Source organism: Dendrobates tinctorius, unplaced genomic scaffold (genome assembly GCF_039654945.1).
Source record: "Dendrobates tinctorius isolate UK_male_01 unplaced genomic scaffold, ASM3965494v1 ptg000060l, whole genome shotgun sequence".
Classification (NCBI taxonomy): Eukaryota; Metazoa; Chordata; class Amphibia; order Anura; family Dendrobatidae; genus Dendrobates; species Dendrobates tinctorius.
The window spans coordinates 52,603,911-52,627,666 of NW_027361728.1; positions in this window are offsets into that span (position 1 = coordinate 52,603,911).

Genomic DNA, 23,756 nt, shown 5'->3' on the forward strand with positions numbered 1-23,756 from the left:
GGCTGTGTTGCAGATGATGTGTTTGGGCAACAGACACACCGCCGAGGTGCTGGCCGAGTACTTGAAGCGACAAACTGAGTCATGGCTGGGCAGTGTACATCTTGAGGCAGGCAAGGTAGTTAGTGATAACGGCCGTAATTTTGTGGCAGCCATAGCCCTTTCAAAACTCAGCCATATACCTTGCTTGGCTCACACCTTGAACCTGGTGGTGCAGTGCTTCCTCAAAAATTATCTGGAGTTAACAGCCCTGCTCCAGAAGGTGCGAAGACTGTGCGCGCACATCCGCCGGTCGCCTGTACACTCCGTTCGTATGCAGAAGCTGCAGCGATTGCTCCACCTTCCCAACCACCACCTCATTATCGACATTGCAACAAGGTGGAACTCCACCCTGCACATGGTGGAGCGGCTGTGCGAGCAGAGGCAGGCCATAATGCATTTGTGGGAGGATGCACGGCCAGGCACTTTGAGAGCAGACATGGAGTTGACAGGTGTGCAGTGGTCGAAGCTGAAAGACCTCTGTAAAGTCCTTCAGTGTTTTGAGGAATGCACACGGCTGGTAAGCGCAGACGACGCCATCCTAAGCATGAGCATCCCACTTATGCATCTGCTCATGCAAACTTTGACGCACCTTAAGGAGCAGGCGTCTGCAGCCAATGTTGATGAGGAGGAAGAGGAGGAGGGAATCCTTGATGACATTCAGCCATTGTCTGCTCTGGGACCTCTCCTGGACGAGGTGGAGGAAGAAGAGGAGGAGGATGATGGGGATGATTACTTAAGGGAGGAGGATGCATCTCGTGGGGCAAGTGAAAATGTTGACGTGGCAAGGTCTGGTACAGGGTTTGTGCGTGACTGGAGGGATGTGGATTTGCCAGAAAGTGCTCCTCCAACCAGCACTCGCAGTGCATCATTGACACCGGGAACATTGGCCCACATGTCAGATTATGCCTTGCAGATCCTAAAAAGGGACCCACGCATTGCCAAAATGATGAACGATGACGACTACTGGTTGGCCAGCATCCTGGATCCACGCTATAAAGGCAAATTACAAAACATCATGCCACAGGAGAACCTTGACCTAATATTGGCTAATAAACAAGCAACTCTGGTAAATCGGTTGCATGAGGCATTCCCAGCACACAGCAGCGGTGATGGTTCTCACACGAGCCGTACGGGCCGGTGGCAGCTTGGCAGAGGTGTTCGTGGTGCACACAGCAGAAGTGGTGTTGGAGACAGGGGTTTCATGACAATGTTGTGGACTGATTTTTCAAGTACCGCTCACACAACTGGTAATACTAGATCGATGGAAAGTGACAGGAGACAGCAGTTGTCAACTATGGTTACAAACTACTTTTCCTCCCATATCGATGTTCTCCCACACAGGTCATTCCCCTTTGACTATTGGGCCGCTAAACTGGACAACTGGCCTGAATTGGCACAATATGCCTTACAGGAGCTCGCTTGCCCAGCTGCAAGTGTGCTATCGGAAAGAGTCTTCAGTGCAGCTGGATCAATCCTGACAGAAAAAAGGACCCGTCTGTCAACCCAAAATGTGGATGATCTAACCTTCATTAAAATGAACCACGCATGGGTTTCCAAGGATTTTGTCCCATCTTCCCCTGATGACACATAGGGTGACAGAAAAATGGCTTGCTTTGGTCCACCTCTTCCTGGGTCTTGACCTATTTCACCTTTTGCATCAGCTAAATGTTCAACATCAACATATGCCACTTTCTAAAACTCCCTAACTGCTGCCTCCCCCCCCATGGCCGGGGTCACCACCTAGCGCACGACACCGTGCGAGTGCCGTTGCCCTGGACAGGTGGGTAGGCCGACTCTTGGGCGCGGGCACTGGTACAGGGTCCTTCATAGTGCAATCAAGTGTCTCTGACGGTGGTGGTGCACACCCGCCGTCAGACACACCGCCGTACTATGAGGGGCCCAGTGCCAGTACCGATGCCCACGAGTGGGCCCCCCTTGCTTGGGCAGGGCCCCAGCACTTGCAATCTTTACCTCTCCCTGCTCCTCCGCTGTGTAGTCTGGGCCGTCAAATCCATACTGTGCCTGACACCGTCTGAGCCTGCCTCCTGATGTATAGATATATATTTTGAATGTGTACGCTATCCATACATGTTATCCGGGGAAACGGTACCCTTTCTAACCTTTGTGCAATCACGTGCAATCCATAATGGTCCTAACACCGTCTGAGCCTGCCTCCTGAGACATATATTTTGAATGTGTACGCTATCCATACATGTTATCCGGGGATACGGTACCCTTTCTAACCTTTGTGCAATCACGTGCAATCCATACTGGGCCTAACACCGTCTGAGCCTGCCTCCTGAGACATATATTTTGAATGTGTACGCTATCCATACATGTTATCCGGGGAAATGGTACCCTTTCTAACCTTTGTGCAATCACGTGCAATCCATACTGGGCCTAACACCATCTGAGCCTGCCTCCTGAGACATATATTTTGAATGTGTACGCTATCCATACATGTTATCCGGGGAAACAGTACCCTTTCTAACCTTTGTGCAATCACGTGCAATCCACACTGGGCCTAACACCGTCTGAGCCTGCCTCCTGAGACATACATTTTGAATGTGTACGCTATCCATACATGTTATCCGGGGAAACGGTACCCTTTCTAACCTTTGTGCAATCACGTGCAATCCATACTGGGCCTAACACCGTCTGAGCCTGCCTCCTGATGTATAGACATATATTTTGAATGTGTACGCTATCCATACATGTTATCCGGGGATACGGTACCCTTTCTAACCTTTGTGCAATCACGTGCAATCCATACTGGGCCTAACACCGTCTGAGCCTGCCTCCTGAGACATATATTTTGAATGTGTACGCTATCCATACATGTTATCCGGGGAAACGGTACCCTTTCTAACCTTTGTGCAATCACGTGCAATCCATACTGGGCCTAACACCGTCTGAGCCTGCCTCCTGAGACATATATTTTGAATGTGTACGCTATCCATACATGTTATCTGGGGATACGGTACCATTTCTCACCTTTGTGCAATCACGTGTAATCCATACTGGGCGTGAGAACGGCTGGCGAGCTGTTAAGCAAGCTACAGCACCTGTGGTTTGCACACGTACGTTTTTCATTTTTTCAGGAATGACGGTTAGGCCTAATTCCGGAACTGCGGTTGACCTGCACTTACTAGGAAATCATTGTTCGCGGGTAATACTTGTAATCAGTGATCCCCATCACTAACGTTGTTCAGCGGGTTATCTGCACCTGTAAGCGACAAACGCTGGCCTTTTCAGTGTAGCGCACATGCAGCCACGGACATGTAAGGGCATGACACACCAGTTATTGGCCAATCTCATGTGCCAGAGCCTCACGTGTCCCTCTAGTAAGCCGGACTCGGACCGCGGGGCATGACGGAGTCTCGTTCGTTAACGGAATTAAGCTTGCAATGTGTGCATCTGTTCTGTAGCTGGCATGGTTGAGGTTTCCCAGGTGGAGTCGAATTTAACCGTAGGCTCCACTCATGGTGGTGCCCTTCTGGACATTCCTTTAAGTTTCAGCTTTGCAACCATACTGCCCACGTAAAACAAACACTTTGCCTTCATGAACGCTGTTTGGAGGGTCATGACTCGTGGGAATAACGCCGCCCAATCAGTTAACCTGCTAGAGAGATCCTTCGTTGCTCCCAAGCATGACATCACACTCCCTAGGAAGAAGGTAATGCCACTGTGGCGACCGTACTCCTGGGGGCGACACAAGTGCACTGATGCCCAGCCACTGCTCGATGAATCTGCTGGTACATTGACCCAGACCACTACATTCCCCTCGCACGCTACACGACCTGAATCTGACCCTGATGAAACTCAGGTTACCCTTCCCATATACAGTGCCATCTTACACGGTGACAAAGAGGAAGCTGCAGATGAAAGTGCAGGTTCGGCCCACCCGCCATCAGACACACCACCGTACTATCAGGGGCCCTGTGCCAGTGCCGTCACCAATGAGTGGGCCCCCCCTGCTTGCCCAGGATCACAGCACTTGCAAAGTTGAAATACTGTGCAGTGAGATGGAAGATGGGGACGACGAGGAATCCAGACAAGTACAAGGATTCCCTAGCGAGGAGACTTATTTGATTGTTTTCAATGTTGGGACAGCAATTTTTGGGGAGCACTATACTCTGGAGAATGATAGATGTGGCCCACCATACACTGGAACATTCCAAAGGTGGACATCAGACACTGGAGCAGCATTTACAGGGCCCATTATACACTAGAGCATTAGAAATGGGGCCCATTATGTTTGGAGCATTATTTGGGCCCATAAAACAGTGGAGCTTCATCCATGGGGACCAACATATACTGTAGCATTATGTGGAGCTCATCATATACTGTTTCAAACATTATATGGGACCAATGATTCTGTATGGAGAAATAGATGGGCCTCGTCATGAGATGTAAAAAGTGAGGTATTTTTCATTGTACTATACCGCTATTTCTCTGCCGTATCGGAGCATGATGAGTTGTGGTATGTGTTAAAGGGGCGCTCTTTCGCCCAGGGCACATGAAAACCTGCAGCCAGCCCTCCCCCCCCACAACTTTAGCCAAATAACCCCCATTTTTCAGTGCGTAACTTGTATTATGAAGTTAATTAAGGTTGACAAGCTTAAGTAAGAAGAATTGATGCTTTTGGCATTCAAATGGGCACTGTAGGTGTGTTTCCTGTCCTCCTCTCACTGCCGACTTTTATTCCCCATTGACTTACATTGGGTTTCGTGTTTCGGGACAACCCCGACTTTTCCCTATAATCGGACGATCTTGCTCGACCCGACTTTTGGAAAAGTCGGGTTTCACGAAACGAAACGCGACCCTAAAAAACCAAAAGTCGCTCAACTCTACTACACAGCACTTTATTGAAATACAAGGACAGTAAATGAAAAATAAAAAATTGCTTTCCTGGACACTGCATCACACATTTGCAGGACTCACACACACTTGATGGACTCACACACACCTCCTGTAGCGCATATTGTGCCAATTCAGGCCAGGTGTCCAGTTTAGCGGCCCAATAGTCAAAGGGGAATGACCTGTGAGGGAGAACATCGACATGGGAGGAAAAGTAGTTTGTAACCATAGTTGACAAGTGCTGTCTCCTGTCACTTTCTATCGATGCAGTATTACCAGTCGTGTGAGCGGGACTTGGAAAATCAGTCCACAACATGGTCATGAAACCCCTGTCTCCAACGCCACTTCTGATGTTTGCACCATGAACACCTTTTCCAAGCTGCCCCTGGCCCCTACGGCTCGTGTGAGAACCATCACTGATGCTGTGTGCTGGGAATGCCTCAACCAATCGGTTTACCATAGTAGCTTGTTTTTTAGGAAATATTAGGTCAAGGTTCTCCTGTGGCGTGATGTTTTGGAATTTGCCTTTATAGCGTGGATCCAGGATGCTGGCCAATCAGTAGTCGTCATCGTTCATCATTTTGGCAATGCGGGGGTCCCTTTTTAGGATCTGCAAGGCATGATCTGACATGTGGGCCAATGTTCCCGGTGTCAATGATGCAGTGAGACTGCTTGGTGGAGAAGCACTTTATGGCAAATCCACATCCCTCCAGTCACGCCCAAACCCTGTATCTGACCTTTTACGCCAACATTTTTTCTGGACACACGAGAAGCATCCTCCTCCCCTAAATAATCATCCCCATCATCACCCTCCTCCTCCTCTTCCTCTTCTTCTTCCACCTCGTCTAGGAGAGGTCCCGGAGCAGACAATGGCTGACTGTCATCAAGGATTTCCTCCTCTTCCTCTTCGTCAACCTCGGCTGCAGACGCCTGCTCCTTAACCCCTTCACTACCAAGGGTGGTTTGCACGTTAACTACCGGGCCAATTTTTACAATTCTGACCACTGTCCCTTTATGAGGTAATAACTCTGAAACGCTTCTATGGATCCCGGTGATTATGACATTGTTTTCTCGTGACATATTGTACTTCATGTTAGTGGTAAAATTTCATTCATTTAACTTGCGTTTATTTGTGAGAAAAACGTAAGTTTGGCGAAAATTTTGAAAATTTCACAATTTTCCAATCACAGAGATATTGCACACAAAAAAGTTAATAAGTAACATTTGCCACATGTTTACTTTACATCAGCATAATTTTGGAACCAAAATTTTTTTCTGTTAGTAAGATATAAGGGTTAAAAGTTGACCAGCGATCTCTCATTTTTGCAACACCATTTTATTTTTTTACGGACCACATCACATTTGAAGCCACTTTGAGGGGTCTATATGATAGAAAATACCCAAAAGTGACACCATTTTAAAAACTGCACCCCTTAAGGTGCTTAAAACCACATTCAAGGAGTTTATTAACCCTTCAGGTGCGTCACAGGAATTTTTTGAATATTTAAAAAAAATTAACATTTAACTTTTTTTCACAAAAAAAATTACTTCAGGTTCAATTTTTTTTATTTTACCAAGTGTCACAGGAGAAATTGGACTGCAAAAATTATTGTGCAATTTGTCCTGAGCACGCTGATACCTGATATGTGGGGGGGACCACTGTTTCGGCGCATGGCAGAGCTCAGAAGGGAAGGAGCGCCGTTTGACTTTTTCAATGCAAAATTGGCTGGAATTCTGATCGGACGCCATGTCGCGTTTGGAGAGCCCCTGATGTACCAAAACAATGGAAACCCCCCACAAGTGACCCCATTTTTGAAACTAGACCCCCTAAGGAACTTATCTAGATATGTGGTGAGAACTTTGAACCCAGAAGGGCTTCACAGAAGTTTATAATGTACAGCGGTACAATTAAAAAATCATATTTTTTCCACAAAATGATCTTTTCACCCCCAATTTTTATTTTCCCAAGGGTAACAGGACCCTAAGAGTTATTGTGCAGTTTGTCCTGAGTACGCTGGTACCCCATATGTGGGTGTAAATGACTATTTGGGCACATGGCAGAGCTCGGAAGGCAAGCAGCGCCATTTGACTTTTTTGGCTGGAATTGAGATCAGACACCATGTCGCGTTTGGAAAGCCCCTGATGTACCAAAACAGTGGAAACCCCCCACAAATGACCCCATTTTGGAAACTAGACCCCCCAAGGAACTTATCTAGATGTGTGGTGAGAACTTTGAACCCCCAAGTGCTTCACAGAAGTTTATAACGCCCAGGCGTGAAAATAACAAAAAAAATTTTTTTCCACAAAAATGATATTTTTGCCCCAAAATTTTTTATTTTTCTAAGGGCAACAGGAGAAATAGGACCCCAAAAGTTGTTTTGCAAATTGTCCTGAGTAGGCTGATACCCCATATGAGGGGGTAAAACACTGTTTGGGTGCATGGCAGACTTTGGAAGGGAAGGAGCACCATTTGACTTTTTCAACGCAGAATTGGCTGGAATTGAGATCAGACGCCATGTTGCGTTTGGAGAGCACCTGATGTGCGCAAATAGTGGAAACCCCCCAATTCTAACCCTAACCCTAGCCCTAACCCTAGCCCTAACCCTAGCTCTAGCCCTAACCCTAATGGGAAAATGGAAATAAATACATTTTTTTAATTTTATTATTTTTCCCTAACTAAGGGGGTTATAACGGGGGGTTTGATTTACTATTTATGGCGGTTTTTATGTTTGGCGGCTGTCGCATGCTAAAAGACGCTTTTTATTGTAACAATAGTTTTTGCATCACCACATATTGAGAGCTATAATTTTTCCATATTTTGACCCACCGAGTCATATGAGGTCTTATTTTTTGCGGGACGAGATGATGCTTTTATTGGTATCATGTTCGGGCATGTGACATTTTTTGATCGCTTTTTATTTCATTTTTTGGGACGCAGAATGAACAAAAACCAGCGTTTCATGAATTTCTTTTGGGTGGTGCGTTTACGCCGTTCCGGGTGCGGTAAAATTTATAAGGCGGTTTTATTCTTCGGGTCAGTACGGTTACAGCGATACCTCATTTAGGTCTTTTTTTATGTTTTGGCGCTTTTATGCAATGAAAACAATTTTATATAAAAAATAATTATTTTTGCATCACTTTATTCTGCGAGCTATAACTTTTTTATTTTTTTGCTGATGATGCTGTATTGTGGCTCGTTTTTTGCGGGACAAGATGACGTTTTCAGCGGTACCATGGATATTTATATGCGTCTTTTTGATCCCGCGTTATTGCACTTTTTGTTCGGCAATATGATAATAAATCATTATTTTTTGCTTCATTTTTTATTTTTATTTTTTAAGGGGTTCGCTTAAGGGGTTAACTATTGGGACAATTTTATAGGGCGGGTCGTTACGGACGCGGCGATACCAAATATGTGTACTTTTATTGTTTTGTTTTTTTTTTTATTTCCAAAAAATGAATTTATTGGGGAATATTTTTTTTTTTCTTTAATTTATTTAGCAATTTTTTTTAAAATTATTTTTACACTTTTTTTTTTTTTTTTACTTTATTACAATGTCCGGGTATCCTCCCACAAATGCATTACGGCCTGCCTCTGTTCGCACAGCCGCTCAACCATGTGCAGGGTGGAGTTCCACCTTGTTGCAACGTCGATAATTAGCCAGTGCTTGGGAAGGTGTAGCAATCGCTGCAGCTTCTGCATAAGACTGGAGTGTACGGGCGACCGGCGGATGTGCGAGCACAGTTTTCGAACCTTCTGGAGCAGGCCTGTTAACTCTGGATAATTATTGAGGAAGCACTGCACCACCAGGTTCAAGGTGTGAGCCAAGCAAGGTATGTGTCTGAGTTTTGAAAGGGCTATGGCAGCCACAAAATTACGGCCGTTATCGCTGACTACCTTGCCTGCCTCAAGATGTAGACTGCCCAGCCATGACTCAGTTTGTTGCTGAAAGTAGTCAGCCAGTACCTCCGCGGTGTGTCTGTCGCCCAAACACATCATCTTCAACACAGCCTGCTGACGCTTTCCACTAGCTGATCGATAGGGGGACACCTCGTGTGCAACACTGGCAGCTGCGGATGGAGTGCTCGTACGACTGCGCTCTGGGGACGAGCTTTCGCTTCTAGAGGAGTAGGAGGAGGAGGGTCGAACGCCTACAGCCAACTGTTTCCTATACCGTGGGCTAGGCAGCACTGTCCCACCACCGCTGTCCCCTGTGGACCCTGCATCCACTACATTAACCCAGTGCGCAGTGATGGACACATAACGGCCCTGGCCACGCCTGCTGGACCATGCATCAGATGTGAGGTGCACCTTTCCACTCACTGATTGCTTGTGTGCATGGACAATATGGTCCTTCACATGAAGGTGGAGGGCTGGAATAGCTTTGCGAGAAAAGAAATGGCGACTGGGTAGTTCATAGCGTGGTACTGCGTAGGCCATGAGTTCGAGGAAAGCTGCGCTTTCCACCAACCGATAGGGCATCATCTCTAACGAGATTAGTTTGGCAATGTGGGTGTTCAAACCCAGTGTAGGTGGATGAGAGGATGAGTACTTTCTTGTCCTACTCATAGTCTCTGGCAGGGTGAGCTGGACTTGAGAGATGCCTATGGTGGAACTAGCGGTGGACAGGGCGGACTGAGAGAGGGTTGATGATGGTGATGGAGTTGGTGTTCTTTCTGATGAAAAATGAGGATGAATGAACTCATGGAGATCAACATCCAACACTGCGGAGACACCATCACATGTTTCTCAATGCAGTGATTCTAGGGCAATGCCCCCACCCTTATGGGAAATATGTAAATATATGCAAAACACAAGATGCGGAGACACCATCACATGTTTCTCAATGCAAGCAATGACTAGCCAGGTCTTTCCCCGGGAGGGAACAACCACGGGAAGGGCAGTCTCCAATGAAGGAAACTACCTATGCCAAAACATGGTATCCATCCAAAGACAGCTGTTTCGGGGTATTGCCCCTCATCAGTGTGGAGTAGGAATGTGGCCAGTAGGAGCAATGCCTAGTAGAAGACTGTGAAAAATGAGGATGAATGAACTCATGGAGATCAACATCCAACACTGCGGAGACACCATCACATGTTTCTCAACGCAGTGATTCTAGGGCAATGCCCCCACCCTTATGGGAAATATGTAAATATATGCAAAACACAAGCCGCGGAGACACCATCACATGTTTCTCAACGCAAGCAATGACTAGCCAGGTCTTTCCCCGGGAGGGAAAAACCACGGGAAGGGCAGTCTCCAATGAAGTAAACTACCTATGCCAAAACATGGTATCCATCCACAGACAGCTGTTTCGGGGTGTTCTTTCTGATGGCCTAGATTCAGTCTTTCGTTGATATAACATTGTGATTCCCTGACAGCTTTGGCCTTGCAACGACACCTCAACATTTGCTGCTGTGCCAACCGGTGGGCTTACAGTGGGGGAAACAATGTAGCGTTGCTGACTACCTTCTTTGGGAGCATTTGCACATGTGGTACTTTAGGTTTGGTGTTCCGTCCACGCTTGCAAGTGCATGGTGGTTAAATGTCTAAGCATGCAACTGGTATTCAAATTTTTCAGATTTTTCCCTCGGCTAAAGGTCTTTGCGCACTTCTTACAGATAACCTTGGCTTGATCATTAGGATTTTGTTCAAAAAAGTGCCACACTGCACTCTTCCTACTATGGAAGACATTTTGCGCCCTTGCACGCTGTGCTATTTTGACCGTCTGGCAAAGCAGTCCAGCAACTTTTTGGCTTTTTGTAACCCGTTTTTGGACTGCTCCGTGCCTGCCAGATAACAGCTGTTGCGATGTCGATGCCTGCTGCGGATGCTCCTCCTCCTCTTCGGAGCTATTGGCAGCGGCACCCTCTTCCCCCAATGGATGCCAATCTGGGTCAACAACTGGGTCATCCATCACCTCCTCTTCAATGTCATGTGCACCTTCCTCTGTGTCACCGTGTACGGTGGTATAGTATGCGGGAAGGGGCACCTGAGTTTCATCAGGGTCAGAATCTGGCTCAGTACACTGCGAGGACAATGTCGTGCTCTGAGTGAATGTACCAGCAGAATCATCTATCAGTGGCTGTGCATCAGTGCACTCCATGTCAGATTCATCTTGGCCTGGGTAATTCACCATTTCACTTGATAACCAAGGCATGGTATGTGAAAACAGCTCCATGGAGTAATCTGTTGTGTGGCCTGCCGCATCCTTCAATTTTGGTTGGGGTGAAGGACACAAAGAAAGATGTGGTTCATGACCATGAGCCTCCAAAGAAGACTCAGTGCTTTTATTTTTTACAAGTTCAGAAGAGGAGGCAATAGAGCTGGAGGCCGAGTCAGCAATATAGGCCAAAACTTGTTCCTGAAGCTCCGGCTTTAAAAGCTGTTTACCTACTCCTAGAAAAGGGAGCCTTCGAGGCCTTGTGGAGCCAGACGATGATGCAGGCTTAACACCTCCTGCATTAGGTGTTATTTTGCTTTTGCCACTACCAGCAGATCCAACAACAACACCATCATTAACAGCTGGCAACCCCCGCCCACTAACACGGCCTCTTTCACCACACTTCCTAATTTTTTTGAAAAATGTACCCACAATTCCACCAACGATATGGAACTGTAAAACAAGGTACAAGGTGTATATAGGACAGGGGAGAATTTAATTCTCCTACCACTTCTGGACACTGATGTATTGTGTCAGGCGAATGTATATCACACCGCTCTATGACAGGCTGAATTTGGCTGGTGTGAAAAATGTGACATAGGACGGCAGAAATGGATTGTCCTTACACACTTCTGGACACTGATGTATTGTGTGAGGCCCAATGTATATCACACCGCTGTATGACAGACTGAATTAGGCTGGTGTGAAAAATGTGACATAGGACGGCAGAAATGGATTGTCCTCACACACTTCTGGACACTGATGTATTGTGTGAGGCCCAATGTATATCACACCGCTGTATGACAGGCTGAACTTGGCTGGTGTGTAAAATGTGATATATGACGGGAGAAATGGAATGTCCTTACACACTTCTGGACACTGATGTTTTGTGTCAGGCCAGTGTATATGACACCGCTGTATGACAGGCTGAATTTGGCTGGTGTATAAAATGTGATATATGACGGGAGAAATGGAATGTCCTTACACACTTCTGGACACTGATGTATTGTGTGAGGCCCAATGTATATCACACCGCTGTATGACAGGCTGAATTTGGCTGGTGTGAAAAATGTGACATAGGACGGCAGAAATGGATTGTCCTTACACAATTCTGGACACTGATGTATTGTGTGACGCCCAATGTATACCACACCGCTGTATTACAGTCTGATTTTGGCTGATGTGAAAAATGTGACATAGGACGGCAGAAATGGATTGTCCTTACACACTTCTGGACACTGATGTATTGTGTGAGGCCCAATGTATATCACTCCGCTGTATGACAGACTGAATTAGGCTGGTGTGAAAAATGTGACATAGGACGGCAGAAATGGAATGTCCTTACACACTTCTGGACACTGATGTATTGTGTGAGGCCCAATGTGTATCACACCGCTGCATGACAGGCTGAAATTGGCTGGTGTGTAAAATGTGATATATGACGGGAGAAATGGAATGTCCTTACACACTTCTGGACACTGATGTATTGTGTCAGGCCAGTGTATATCACACCGCTGTATGACAGGCTGAATTTGGCTGGTGTGTAAAATGTGATATATGACGGGAGAAATGGAATGTCCTTACACACTTCTGGACACTGATGTATTGTGTGAGGCCCAATGTGTATCACACCGCTGCATGACAGGCTGAAATTGGCTGGTGTGTAAAATGTGATATATGACGGGAGAAATGGAATGTCCTTACACACTTCTGGACACTGATGTATTGTGTCAGGCCAGTGTATATCACACCGCTGTATGACAGGCTGAATTTGGCTGGTGTGTAAAATGTGATATATGACGGGAGAAATGGAATGTCCTTACACACTTCTGGAAACTGATGTATTGTGTGAGGCCCAATGTATATCACACCGCTGTATGACAGGCTGAATTTGGCTGGTGTGAAAAATGTGACATAGGATGGCAGAAATGGATTGTCCTTACACACTTCTGGACACTGATGTATTGTGTCAGGCCAGTGTATATCACACCGCTGTATGACAGGATGAATTTGGTTGGTGTGAAAAATGTGACATAGGACGGCAGAAATGGAATGTCCTTGCACACTTCTGGACACTGATGTATTGTGTCAGGCCAGTGTATATCACACCGCTGTATGACAGGATGAATTTGGCAGGTGTGAAAAATGTTAGATAGGATGGGAGAAATGGAATATCCTTACACACTTCTGGACACTGATGTATTGTGTCAGGCCCAGTGTATATCACACCGCTGTATGACAGGATGAATTTGGCAGGTGTGAAAAATGTTATATAGGACGGGAGAAATGGAATGTCCTTACACACTTCTGGACACTGATGTATTGTGTCAGGCCCAGTGTATATCACACCGCTGTATGACAGGATGAATTTGGCAGGTGTGAAAAATGTTATATAGGACGGGAGAAATGGAATGTCCTTACACACTTCTGGACACTGATGTATTGTGTCAGGCCCAGTGTATATCACACCGCTGTATGACAGGATGAATTTGGCAGGAGTGAAAAATGTTATATAGGACAGGGCAGGATTGGAATCTCGCTGGAGTGTAGGTCTGTAAGAACGGAACAACTCCTCGACTTATCCTTACAGAGTCACACCCTTAGCTTCACTGTGGCCGTGATAACAGCCATTACATGGTACTGAGAGAGCAGCGTGCACGTACACCGCTGTCCGGTGTATGTTAAATTGGCAAGCTCCGTGTTTTTTTAGTATACGGACTGACACATGCTGTCTCTCTATAGTTTTGAATGTAATCAAACAGCAAATAGACTAGACTGTTTGAAAAACAGACAAAACTATAAGGTGGAGATCTGTAAGAACGGAACAACTCCTCGACTTATCCTTACAGAGTCACACCCTTAGCTTCACTGTGGCCGTGATAGCAGCCGTTACACGGTACTGAGAGAGCAGCGTGCACGTACACCGCTGGCCGGTGTATGTTAAATTGTCAAGCTCCGTGTTTTTTTAGTATACGGACTGACACACGCTGTCTCTCTATAGATTTGAATGTAATCAAGCAGCAAATAGACTAGACTGTGTTATGAATGAGTCACCGAAGGAGGAAAAAACAAAAATACAAGCTAAGTCCAGAAAACCGGAGAGGTTGGTAGCTATCGGATTGCAGACCCCTGATCCTATCCACAACAACTAACAGTAGCCGTGGGGGGTTCCTACGATACCCTAGACCCCTCGATCACAGCCGGAGAACTAAATAGGCCTAAAGAAAGAAAGGGGAAATCTAAACTGCCCCAGAGCAGACCCCAAAGCAATAGGCAGCCCCCAACATATAATGACGGTGAAGCAAGATGAAAACACTAACACAGATAGAAAGATAGGTTGAGCAAACGATGGGGCCCAAGCTAACTAAAAAGGACAGGACAGAAAAGCTGCTGTCTGCAATCCGTAAAATACCCTACCAAAAAATGTCCCAACCGTCTGATAGGAAAAACAGGCCCTGAAGTCGCTAGGACTTCAAAATGACTATATCAGCACTCAGGTAAATTCTGAAGACAGAGCAAAGAGACAAACTGATCAGAGACAAAAATGGAACTCAGCACACCCCCGACCGGGGATGGCTGAACTCCAAAAAACAAGGTAAACAAAACAAAACTAACAAGTTCAATAGCAGAGCAAAAACTTATCTTTGGGAAGCAGGAATCAGACTGATCTCCAAGAATCCAGCAGAGAAATCACCAGCGACTCAGAAGGGCGTCGGCTGCCTTATATCCAGTCAGAAGTTCCTGTTACCCAGTCATCATCTACCAGATCAGGTGTTTGGTAATCAGCCTCACTAACTTCCTTCACCAGAAGAGGGAGTTCATAAGACATCGACGGTGAAGGGGAACATGAACTCACAACAGTACCTCCCCCTTGAGGAGGGGTCACCGAACCCTCATCCCCGCCACCAGGGCGATCAGGATGGGCCCGATGAAAGGCACGAACCAATCTTTCGGCATGAATATCGGATGCAGGGACCCAAGAATTATCCTCCTGGCCATAACCCTTCCATTTAACCAAATACTGGAGTCTCCGTCTAGCCAGGCGAGAATCCAGTATCTTCTCAACCTCACATTTCACATTACCTTCAACCAATACTGGGTCAGGAGGTGCCACCACAGGAACTACTAGCGCAACAAACCTCTTTAACAGAGACTTATGAAACACGTTATGGATCTTAAATGTAACAGGAAGAGCCAATCGAAAAGAGACTGGATTAAGAATCTCCAAAATCTTGTAAGGTCCAATAAATCTAGGTTTAAACTTTGGAGAAGCCACCTTCATAGCGATATTCTTTGATGACAACCAAACCATGTCACCCACCTTAAACTGGGGACCAATGGTCCTATGCCGGTTGGAAAACTGCTGGGCCTTTTCCTGGGAGAGAGAAAACTTATCCACCACTTGGTCCCAGATCTGGTGCATTCTCTCCACCACAGTGTCAACACCTGGGCAGGCAGGAGGCTCCACCTGCCCTGAAGAGAATCGAGGATGAAACCCAAAGTTACAAAAAAAAGGTGACATCAAAGTGGCAGAACTAGCTCTATTATTTAAAGCAAATTCAGCCAAGGGCAAAAATGAAACCCAATCATCCTGATCAGCAGAAATAAAACATCTCAAATACAACTCCAAAGTCTGGTTTGTTCTCTCCGTCTGCCCATTGGTCTGAGGGTGAAACGCAGAGGAGAAGGACAACTGAATTCCCAGCTTGGAACAGAAAGTCCTCCAAAATCTAGACACAAACTGAAATCCTCTGTCAGATACAATGTTCTCAGGAATCCCGTGCAAGCAAACCACCTGTTGCAAAAACAAGGGCACCAACTCTGAAGAAGATGGCAACTTAGTGAGTGGTACAAGATGGACCATCTTAGAGAATCTATCACAAATCACCCAAATAACAGTCATTCTCTGAGAGACAGGCATATCAGAGATAAAATCCATTGAAATATGGGTCCATGGCCTCCTGGGCATCGGCAAAGGCATCAACAACCCACTAGAGCAAGAACAAGGTTTAGACCGAGAGCAAGTCCCACAGGACTGCACAAAATTCCTGACATCACGAGACAAGGCGGGCCACCAAAAAGACCAACTCACCAAATCTCTAGTACCAAAAATACCTGGATGACCAGCCAATGCAGAGCAATGAACTTCAGACATCACTCTCTTCCTCCACTGGTCAGGAACATACAATTTTCCAATGGGACAACGCTCAGGTTTGTCCTCCTGAAACTCTTCCAGAGCATGTCTCAAATCGGGCGAGATGGCAGAAAGAACTACCCCCTCACCTAAGATGGTAGCAGGCTTGGTCACAACAGGAGAATCAGCAAAGAAACTCCTAGAGAGGGCGTCTGCCTTGACATTCTTAGTGCCCGGAAGAAAAGAGACCACAAAATCAAAACGTGTGAAAAACAAGGCCCACCTAGCCTGTCTAGGATTCAAGCGTTTGGCCGACTCCAGGTAAATCAAATTTTTGTGGTCAGTAAGGACCACGACTTGATGTTTAGCTCCCTCCAACCAATGACTCCACTCCTCAAATGCCCATTTCATGGCTAACAGTTCCCAATTCCCCACTTCATAGTTACGTTCGGATGGGGAGAACTTTCGGGAAAAGAAAGCACAGGGATTCATTTTAGATGTTACAGGATCTTTTTGGGACACCTCTACCTGAAACGGGAGTGAGACATCAGGTTGCCGCAAAACCGGAGCAGAAGTGAACCTTCGATTCAGCTCCTGAAAGGAAGAAACAGCCTCCGGAGACCAATTCAGCACATCAGCACCCTTCTTAGTCAAATCAGTCAATGGTTTGGCAATACCAGAAAAATTAGCTATAAATTTACGATAAAAATTAGCAAGACCCAAAAAGTTCTGGAGGGCCTTCAAAGAAGTGGGCTGAACCCAATTATAAATGGCCTGTACCTTGGCCGGGTCCATTTCAATAGTTGACGGAGACAAAATGAATCCCAAAAATGAAATCCTCTGTACACCAAAAAGGCATTTCGATCCCTTGACATACAGGGAATTCTCCCTCAAAATCCGGAACACAGTCCGAACATGTTCCACATGAGAGTCCCAATCCTTGGAAAAGATCAAAATATCATCCAGATAGATGATCAAGTTCAATAGCAGAGCAAAAACTTATCTTTGGGAAGCAGGAATCAGACTGGTCTCCTAGAATCCAGCAGAGAAATCACCAGCGACTCAGAAGGGCGTCGGCTGCCTTATATCCAGTCAGAAGTTCCTGTTACCCAGTCATCATCTACCAGATCAGGTGTTTGGTAATCAGCCTCACTACCTTCCTTCACCAGAAGAGGGAGTTCATCAGACATCGACGGTGAAGGGGAAAATGAACTCACAACAAGACTGTTTGAAAAACAGACAAAACTATAAGGCGGAGGTCTGTAAGAACGGAACAACTCCTCGACTTATTCTTACAGAGTCACACCCTTAGCTTCACTGTGACCGTGATAACAGCCGTTACACGGTACTGGGAGAGCAGCGTGCACGTACACCGCTGTCCGGTGTATGTTAAATTGTCAAGCTCGTGTTTTTTTAGTATACGGACTGACACACGCTGTCTCTCTATAGTTTTGAATGTAATCAAACAGCAAATAGACTAGACTGTTTGAAAAACAGACAAAACTATAAGGTGGAGGTCTGTAAGAACTGAACAACTCCTCGACTTATCCTTACAGAGTCACACCCTTAGCTTCACTGTGGCCGTGATAACAGCCGTTACACGGTACTGAGAGAGCAGCGTACACCGCTGTACGGTGTGAAAAAATGCACACTCAGTATCTCACCAGGACAAAAAAAAAGGATTGCTTTTAAAAAAGCAGTTTGCAAAGCAGTGTGAAACCAGCAATGCAGCTATCAGGTAGCCTTATAAGGCAGCCTAACAACCAACAGAGCTGATCCACCAAAATATAGCCTACCCTTGCACTGCACAGTGACTGGTGTGTTGTAGAGGCAAAATCGCTAGCAGCAGCAGCTGATTTTTTTTCTTCTTCCCTGCCTAACGCTCTCCCTACAGAATCTGCAGCAGCAGCATCTCTCCCTATACTGAGATCAGCAGAAGTAAGATGGCGGTCGGCGTGCACGCCCATTTATACCCCCTGTGACTCCCCCCAAAGCAAGCCAATCACTTGCATGCCCTTCTCAAAAATGGTGGGGACCGCTGCCTAAGTCATCACGTTGCCCACAGTGTCCGTTCTTCCTCATTGGCTGAAAAAGGGTGCTGAAGCATGTTTTGAAACTCGACTTTGGCGTTAAAGTCGCCGATCTCGTTTCCAACCTCACGCTGAGGTCGGGTTTCGTTTCATGAGACCCGACTTTGGCGAAAGTTGGCGACTTTTGAATTTTTTTGACCCGTTTCGCTCAACTCTACTCATCTCTAATTGGGAGCTGTAATGGATCAGAGATTGCACAGAAATATAAGATGAGTTCGGCACGCACTTAGATTAGCTTGATGATGACTCAGAGACATGGGGCTAGTCATGATCACGCAAAGGAGGGCAGAGTGGTTTGCATCACTGAAGAGAGGCAAATATTGCTGGGAAATGAACTTTAAGCAGATTAGAATAGGACAGTCCATTCTGCTATATGAAGTTGTATGCACCAAAGGGCAGATAAAGATGAAACAAGACACATAGGTACAGGTAAGAAACTTTATGTTAGATTTTCTATATTATAACAGTAGGTATGCATTTAATGTGCTTTGTGAAAAATAATGCAATTATGGAACTGACATTTTAAACAGTGGTATACATTGTTACACATAATCTTAATCTCAAATTCCCTACTTCTTTCCCTTGGATTCCTTACATTCTTAACTGGAGTAACCAGAAGTAAGTCCTTGTAGAGGGTTTATCACAGACGCGATTTATGACAAGCTGAATATCTTTTTTTTTTTGCTTCTTAATAATATTAACCCCTTTACCCCCAAGGGTGGTTTGCACGTTCATGACCGGGCCAATTTTTACAATTCTGACCACTATCTCTTTATGAGGTAATAACTCTAAAATGCTTCCATGGATCCCGATGATTCTGACAGTGTTTTTTCGTGACATATTGTACATCATGTTAGTGGTAAAATTTCATTGATATAACTTGCATTTATTTGGAAAAAAATGGAAATTTGGTGAAAATTTTGAAAATTTCGCAATTTTCCAAATTTGAATTTTTATGCCCTTAAATCACAGAGATATGGCACACAAAAAACTTAATAAATAACATTTCACATATGTTTACTTTACATCAGCACAATTTTGGAGCCAAAATTTTTTGTTAGGAAGTTATAAGGGTTAAAAGTTGACCAGTGATTTCTCATTTTTGCAACACCATTTTATTTTTACGGACCACATCACATTTGAAGTCACTTTGAGGGGTCTATATGATAGAAAATACCCAAAAGTGACACCATTCTAAAAACTGCACCCCTCAAGGTGCTCAACACCACATTCAAGAAGTTTATTAACCCTTCAGGTGATTCACAGGAATTATTTGAATGTTTAAAAAAATGAACATTTAACTTTTTTTCACAAAAAAATTACTTCAGGTCCAGTTTTTTTATTTTACCAAGGGTAACAGGAGAAATTAGACTGCAAAAGTTATTGTGCAATTTGTTTTGAGTACGCTGATCCCTTATATGTGAGAGGGAACCACTGTTTCGGCGCATGGCAGAGCTGAGAAGGGAAGAGCGTTGTTTGACTTTTTCAATGCAAAATTGGCTGGAATTCAGATCGGACGTCATGTCACGTTTGGAGAGCCCCTGATGTGCCTAAACAGTGGAAACCCCCCCACAAGTGATCCCATTTTGAAAACTAGACCCTCCAAGGAACTTATCTAGATATGTGGAGAGAACTTTGAACCCACAAGGGCTTCACAGAAGTTTATAACGTACAGCCGTACAATTGAAAAATCATATTTTTTCCACAAAAATGATCTTTTCACCCTCATCTTTTATGTTTTCTGAGTACGCTGATACCCCACATGTGGGAGTAAACCACTATTTGGGCGCATGGCAGAGCTCAGAAGGGAAGCAGCGCCATTTGACTTTTATGGCTGGAATAGAGATCGGACGCCATGTCGCATTTGAAAAGCCCCTGATGTGCCAAAACAGTGGAAAACCACCCACAAATGACAACATTTTGGAAACTAGAGCCCCCAAGGAACTTACATAGATGTGTGGTGAGCACTTTGAACCTCCCAAGGCTTCACAGAAGTTTATAACGTACAGCCGTAAAATTAAAAAATCACATTTAATCCACAAAACTGATCTTTTCACCCCCAATATTTATTTTTCCAAGGGTAACAGGACCCCAAAAGTTATTGTGCAATTTGTCCTGAGTGCGCTTATACCCCACATTTGGGGGTAAACCACTATTTGGGCGCATGGCAGAGCTCGGTAGGGAAGCAGCGCCATTTGACTTTTTTGGCTGGCATTGGGATCGGATGCCATGCCGCGTTTGGAAAGCCCCTGATATGCCTAAACAGTGGAAACCCCCCACAAATTACACCATTTTGGAAACTAGACCCCCCAAGGAACTTATCTAAATGTGTGGTGAGCACTTTGAACCCCCCCAGTGCTTCACAGAAATGTATAACGCCCGGGTGTGAAAAGAACAAAATCATATTTTTTCCACAAACATGATCTTTTAGTCTCCAATTTTTTTTTTATTTTCCCAAGGGTAACAGGAGAAATTGGACCCCAAAAAGTTGTTGTCCAATTTGTCCTGAGTACCCTGATACCCCATATGTGGGAGAAAACTACCATATGGGCACATGTCAGGGCTTGCAAGGGAAGTAGTGACGTTTTGGAATGCAGATTTAAATGGAGTGGTCTGCGGGTGTCATGTCACGTTTGGAGAGCCTCTGATGTGCCTAAACTGTTGAAACTCCCTACAACTGACCCCATTTTGGAAACTAGACACCCCCCAGAACTTATCTAGATGTATGGTGAGCACTTTGAACCCCCAAGTGCTTCACAGAAGTTTATAACGCCCGGGCGTGAAAATAAAAAAATCATATTTTTTTCCACAAAAATGATATTTTTGCCCCCAATTTTTTATTTTCCTAAGGGTAACAGGAGAAATTGGACCACAAAAGTTGTTTTGCAATTCGTCCTGAGTAGGGTGATACCCCAAATGTGGGGATAAAGCACTGTTTGGGCTCATGGCAGAGCTTGGAAGGGAAGGAGCACCATTTGACTTTTTCAACGCAGAATTGGCTGGAATTTAGATCAGATGCCTTGTTGCATTTGGAGAGCCCCTCCTGTGCCCAAACAGTGGAAACCCCCCAATTCTAACTCCAACCTTACCCCATCACACCCCTGACCCTAATCTCAGCCCTAGCCCTAGCCCTAACGGGAAAATGGAAATAAATACATTTTTGTTTTAATTTTATTATTTTTCCCTAACTAAGGGGGTGATAATGGGGAGGGAGTTTGATTTACTATTTTTAGCTGGTTTTTATGTTTGGCAGCTGTCATACGTTAAAAGACGCATTTTATTGTAAAAATAGTTTTTGCATCACTACATTTTAAAGCTATAATTTTTCCATATTTTGACCCACCAAGTCCTATGAGGTCTTATTTTTTGTGGGACGAGTTGACGTTTTTATTGGTGCCATTTCCGAGCACGTGACTTTTTTGATCGCTTTTTATTCCGATTTTTGGGACGCAGAATGAGCAAAAACCTGCATTTCATGAATTTCTTTTGAGGGGTGCATTTACACCGTTCCGTGTGCAGTAAAATTGATAAAGTGGTTTTATTCTTTGGGTCAGTGCGATTACAGCGATACCTCATTTATGTCTTTTTTATGTTTTGGCGCCTTTATGCAATGAAAACTATTTTATATAAAAAATAATTATTTTTGCATCGCTTTATTCTGCAAGCTATAACTTTTTTATTTTTTCACTCATGCTGCTGTTTTGCAGCTCGTTTTTTGCGGGAAAAGATGACGCTTTCAGCGGTACCATGTTTATTATATCCATCTTTTTGATCGCACGTTATTGCACTTTTTGTTCGGCGGTATGATATTAAAGCATTATTTTTTGCTTTGCTTTTTATTTTTACTTTTTAAAGGGTTCGCTAAAGGGGTTAACTAATGGGACAGTTTTATAGGGTGGGTTGTTATGGATGCGGCGATACTAAATATGTGTACTTTTATTGTTTTTTTTTTATTTCCCAAAAATGAATTTATTAGTGAATATTTTTTTTTTAAATTTATTTAGCAATTTTTTATCAATTATTTTTACATTTTTTTCTATTTTTTAACTTTATTACTTTGTTCCAGGGGGGGACATCACTGTCATGTGTCAGATCGCTGATCTGACACATCACAAAACTGTGACAGATTAGTGATCTGACACAGGCACTGCGGCAGGCTTCCTCATGCCTGCGTTCTGCAGGCACAGAGGAAGTCAGCTCCCTGCAGGCCCCCCAAGGTCCCCGCCACCATATTGGATCCAGGGACCTGCAGGGAAAGAGGCCCCCACGGCAGCGCTGCACATTGCGCTACTGCAGGGGTCGCAGGGAAGCACGGACGGAGCCCCCTCCCTGCTGATGCTTCCCTAAACCCCCGGTACACTGCGATAGTGTTTGATCACAGTGTGCCAGGAGTTAACGTGTCGGGGCAGTCCGTGACTGCCCCTGCCACATAGTGCCGGGTGTCAGCTGTGATAATCAGCTGACACCCAGCCGTGATCAGCGGCGCTGCCCCGTGAGCGCTGCTGATCGCTGTGACATACTATCCCGTCCATGGGCATAGGGGCCCGTGGATGGGATAGTACGTCACATGTCAGAAAGGGGTTAAAAGGTAAGAAGGCAGTCCAATTTATTACCTGTATAGAAATATTTCTAAAAGTTTTCTTTAAGATTTCCTACTTTTATTGGTGTGGCCCCAATCAACTTTTGATTTATTTGAAGAAAACATTTAAATCCTCACCAACTTGTATCAGTATCCCAGCCAAAAATATCAAAAGGTTGTCTGCCAAAAGTGATATTTTAACCTCTTGCTTTTCTATATCTTTTACCTTTATTGAATTTGCCATGAGTATCTTTTTAGGGTAATATTACTATATTTAACACCCCTCTCTGGTCTATCATATGAGGTCTTCAGATCTAGCATGATATTTTTATTTGTACTCTTTCATCTGAAAAAAAAAACAGTATTTATAAAATGATCAAACCTCAGCTACCAATTACTTAATAAAATCTTACTAAGACAGAAACAGGACACAGTGTGTTAGGTGCAAGGATTCTTTCACTGCACTGGATGGATCCCAAGCTGTGTTGCCCTCAACGATCTCCCATTCAGCTTCAGCCACAGTGGGTGCTGCTCAGCAAAGACACCGGCCCCATCATCTTGCTCAAACTAGTGCTGTTCACTTGGCTACTGCTGGCTCTTCAGCCAAAGCTATAGTAATTAGCATCAGGCAGTGGCAAACAGACATTCCTGGGACTAAGTTCAGAAATCACTCTATTGAGCATGCTCGTGAGGTGACCTCTCATTGGTGGTCAGTCATCAGCTGCTAGGGTGACATGGCAGTTCCGGATTGGTCCATGAACAAGGTCCTGTCTGACTGGACTTGAACAGGAACATACAAAAGGTCCTATGGAGCACGCGTCGGCGTGCTAATATTGTATGTGTTTTGGTGTGTTGGTGGATACGTTACCACCCTGTGTGCACATTTGCCG